This window comes from Miscanthus floridulus, chromosome 6, assembly GCF_019320115.1.
Source record: "Miscanthus floridulus cultivar M001 chromosome 6, ASM1932011v1, whole genome shotgun sequence".
Classification (NCBI taxonomy): domain Eukaryota; kingdom Viridiplantae; phylum Streptophyta; class Magnoliopsida; order Poales; family Poaceae; genus Miscanthus; species Miscanthus floridulus.
In genome coordinates this window covers 10,053,910-10,058,672 of record NC_089585.1, presented here as the reverse complement: position 1 = coordinate 10,058,672, position 4,763 = coordinate 10,053,910, and the positions used below count along the sequence as shown (strand labels likewise).

The window sequence follows — 4,763 nt, the reverse complement described above, 5'->3', positions numbered from 1 at the left end:
GGGTCTTGCCAGGCGGAGAGGAGGCTCGCCGGCGGGATCTACTTCTAGGCGAGCAGCGCAGCCGACGGGACCGGCTTCCCGGCGGAGGTCGAGGCGAGTACGACTTTCTCTCCCCTTCTCACCCTTATCCTTCTCCAGCGCAGCAACGCGCGGCTTTTTCCCGCGCCTGGAGCTCTGCGCGCGCGCTCGCCCACGGAGCCATTCTTTCGCGCGCGATGGCCCGCGTCGCCCGCCTAGCTCGATTCCGCGTTGCCTAGGGCTCCTGGTCGCCGCCTAGCTCCGCCCGCCTAGAGGGGCGATTACCCCCCTAGTCCAGGTGCCAGGCCATAGCCTAGCGACTAGGCGCGCCTAGGCAAGACGTAATCGTCGATTTTCAAAACTTTGCTCAAGAGCACTTCAGCAGCTTTTTTCTTGTAATGTGAACTGATCATGCAGAATAGACATGTATAACACGATAACGCTACTGCTAGCTTATTTACAGGCTAGGGCCGCGTTTAGTTGCCGGCCAAAGTTGGCGCCGCCGGAATCTGAAACCACCGTAGTGTACTGTAGCATTTTGTTTGTATTTAGTAATAATTGTCCAATCGTTGACTAATTAGGCTCAAAGCGTTCGTCTCGCAAAGTACAACCAACCTGTGCAACCAGTTTTTGATTTCGTCAACATTTAGTACTCCATGCATTTACCGCAAGTTTGATGTGACGGAAAATCTTCTTTTTGCATAGTGCCAAAGTTTGGATTTTGGTGGAACTAAACATGGCCTAGGATGAAATGCCAAGATAACATGTTCTCCAGTGTATCTGTGAAACGAGCGGAGTCACGATGAAGTTTGAATAGTGGTATGAGTGAGCTCGATGGCCAACCATTCAACCCGTGATCCCAGCTTTACTTCTGTGGGAAGTTTCACTACCGTAGTGCAGTTCGGCTTGCCCAGGAATCCTCTGTAACTTGTACTTAAACACCTTGGAGCCTGGTTGGCCTTCTCTCCAGCAATCCACAACATTATATAGCCCATCATACGTGAACATTGGGGTTTCTCCGTTCAGACCATTAAATCTGTGAATCACTCGGACAGGAGTTTTCGTTCGGATGCAATTCTTCAAGGCTAGGTTACCCTTCTCAAGCTTTTGATCCCCCACCCCCTTCTTACCAGAAATCTTTCCTCCAGAACCGGTGTATACCAATTCATCAGACCTCGATAGCTGATCAGGATAACCTCCAGAAGCAACGACACTAATTGCGATAAGCACATTATATTTATCTCTTGTGGTGTCTATGCCTCCCTGGTATGGGCGGTGGAGACCAACAATGTTCAACTCAACTCTGTAGAGAAATTCATCACCAACTTCAATTCCAAGCACGTTTCCAACAATAGGGCCATGCTGGGTAAATCCTGACGTTTTCTTGATTAGATCAGCAGCTGCAAGGTCAATTCTAGGTAACTTCAATGACTGTTGTTTCACAGCTCGTATTATAGCCCTGCGTATAAACTCGAACCTCCCGTGCATCATCTTGACCTTGCTCCTAGCATCCACATTCTGGGCACCACCGTATTTTTCTTCATGAGCAGCTAGTGCCTTCAGAATGTCATCTTCCACGTTAGATGGCAGCATAGATTTCTGTTTTACATTTCCCTTCTTCTTGGGACCAAAGGAGTTCCTACTTGTGGCAGCAGCCTCTCTATCTGTCCGGAGGCACTTCTTCCCAGATGTGGGAGCCTGATGTTCAAACCCAGCAGTGTCTTCAGATCCATTCGTGGTCACACACTTTCCATGTTCAGTCTCCTTCACCTTGATCTTGGAAATTTTCTGAATCAGTTTGGCAGGCCTGACTTCTTTTTGAGCTGCTGACATGACCTTATCTCTCCTCATAGCACCTTGCCAGACGCTCCTGGTGCAACACCAGAAAATGCTCTGCCCATCTTAGGCCTTGTTTAGATCACCTCCAAATTCCAATTTTTTTCACTCTCTCTCCATCACATCAATTTTTAGACGCATACATGGAGTATTAAATGTAGGTAAAAAAAATAACTAATTGCACAGTTTGGTTGTAAATCACGAGACGAATCTTTTAAGCCTAGTTAGTCCATGATCAGACAAAGTTTGTTAAATACAAACAAAACGTGCTACAGTGTCCAAATTGCAAAAATTTGCAATCTAAACAAGGCCTTAACACTGACCAGATGTTCTTTGGAAGGACCTTCAGACAATGATTGAGCAAGAGCATTGGAGGAACTCCCAGCAGATTTGATCACCCACCTCGATATCTTTCACAGCCACACATGATGTTCTCTTCTCCTGACTTTGCAAACTGATTGCAGGAACAGAAGGCCCATCTCTACAAGCTGAAGACTCATGCAGAGTAACATTGGTACAACTTTGAGATCCTTGAGGCTGTACCTTGGGTGCGGCAGTCTCCCCTTCCACGAATTTCTCCTTCTGTGCTGCTCGATCAGTAATAGCTGCATTGCATGGAACATCTACAATCTGCATGGCCTGTTTGTCTGCTGCAGAAGTAGAGCAATCTGTAGCCACCACCTTCTCCGGCAATGGCAAGCCGACTTCAGTGCTGCCTTCTCCAGCAACTAGAGAAGCTATGGCCCTCCCGCAACCAGGTGGGAAGCGGCGAACGGCAGAAACCATCCTTGGCTTGGGTAGCAAACGCCGCGTGGCTGGCACCAACCCCTTCCACAAATCCAGCACTCCCAGCATCACCCTGTGAATCGGTGTCAAGCAAATCATCTGCACTAGGCACACCACTCTGGCGTAAAGGCTCGGATGATCTCTGCAGCTCAGCCTCCAGACCGTGATGACCAATGTCAGCAATTGGAGCGGAAACAACCTCAGCAGACGACTCCACCTGCATGACGCTCGAACCAGCCTTGGCGTCCGAAAGAGCAGGAGCTGTCTTCTTCAGTGCATCAGAAGCACCGTCGATTTGTGCAACAACGAGCCTCGAATCGTCGTCCCCGGCAGCGAGCGGAGCGGCGGCGGCCCTCCCGTAGCCAGGCGGGAAACGGCGCGTGGCCGACACTAGCCTCCGCTTGGGGGGTGGCGGGTACGCGGCCAAGCCCAGGCCCCTCTTCCTGCCCGCGTCGCCGCCTCCCGTCTCCTCCGCCGAGTCGAGACACCTCTTGCCGCCCAACTCGGCGCCCCCCTTTCCCTTGTCCTCCCGCGCCACCCCAGGCGCGGCCGCGGCGTCGCCCGCAGAAACAGCCGCCGCGTCCGCGGCCACCGGCGCCGCCTCGCGCGTCGCCACGCCGCTGCCGAGCCGCGTGTCCCGAGTACCCCGCACCTCGTCCGCCTTCCCCACGCCGCCGCTGCGGGTCTCGCCTCTTGAAGGCGGAGGGCGAGGAGGAAGGCAGCGGCCGCGGTCCCCGACGCCGAGCTGCTGCTGGGGCCGGGGCTGCCCCTGCGAGGCGGAGGTCGGCGCCACCCGGTGGCGCGCTGCATCGAGCCTCGCCGCGTGCAAGTCCATCCCGGACCCCTGATCGGTCGGTCGCCCCCGCCTGCGACGCGAGCACAAAACCACAGCCAAAACCCCCATTAATCAGCCACTATTCTCCAAACAAAAACCGCCACGGCGGGGCAAAAGACAGAATGGAAGCAGAAGCAGAAGCAGAGGCAGAAGCAGGAGACGAGCGGGCGGAACCACGGAGGCGAGCACTGACCTTTCGTCTTCGGAGCCGGCGACGTGGCGGGCGTGCGAGGCGACGAGCACGTGGGAGCCTCTGGGAGGAGAGGAGAAAAGGCAGGGTCCAGGTCTCCCAGGAGTCTCGCCTCGGCTCGTGCTTTGCTTGGAGGAACAGGAACTGCCACTGCAGGGGAGCGCTGCTGCTGCCGTGCTGGCTACCGCCTGGCCTGGCCTGGCCTGGTCTAGTCAAGTCAGATGGGACGTGGTTTAAAAAAAAGTCTGAGCCACGGCTCTCAGGTCGGACTCGCACGGACTGCGCCAGCTCGCGTCGGCTCCCCGCTCGGAGCAACCCAACGGCTAGAGCTGATTTCAGCTGGAGCTTGACTCGACGATCTATTCATTTTTTTTCCTACACTATAAAAAAAGACTAGGATGTGTTTGATTGCTTTCTCTCTGCCCTAAATCATTTACTAAAACACATGAACATCATACTTATGGGGTAATGCATGTGAAGAAACAAATAGGTGAAGTATTTCAACTAAAACGATCAATAAGAATGCAAAACGAAAAGTTACTCCACGATTCGTACAATTATCAACTACGGTTGTAAAGCAATTTTTATTGAGTAAAATTACTATAGAACTTATATATGGGGCTTAAATAAAGTTTGGAGTGTGAACTTTGTAGAAGATGATGAAATAATTGCTGTTGAAAAATAACCTTGCTAGCTAATATTTCCAATAGCTTAGAAATACAATTTGAAATAGAGTTCAACTCAAAACTTAGAAAAATTTCTAAGTCTGTTGATAGTTAGACATTGCTATGTTTAGCAAACTATTTTAAGGAATTGGGTTAAAGAGCGATGTAGTGTTATAGCTTGATTAAGTAGCTTCATATACCATCTTGAGTGTAGTGAAGACCGTTTATGTTTAGGAGTAACGATTTGGTCGTGGTAGAAGCTTTAAAATCCGTGCATAGCAGTTTCTGGTTTGCATTCCCTGCATGGACGCGGTCACCGCGTGTCAGTGGTCGACGTCACCGCGTCGGTGCGCCTTGCGCGCGCCCGCGAGTTGCGGCATTGGGCTGCCCGTGTGCTGTGGGAGTAGTCATGGGCGCTGTCGTGTGAGGCCGC

The 4,763-nt window shown here is 52.0% G+C and overlaps 1 pseudogene; it reads right to left on the bottom strand.

Moving 5' to 3' along the window:
* Window positions 1–559: 559 nt before the first annotated feature.
* Window positions 560–3,537, bottom strand: LOC136457595 (uncharacterized; annotated as a pseudogene).
* Window positions 3,538–4,763: the final 1,226 nt, after the last annotated feature.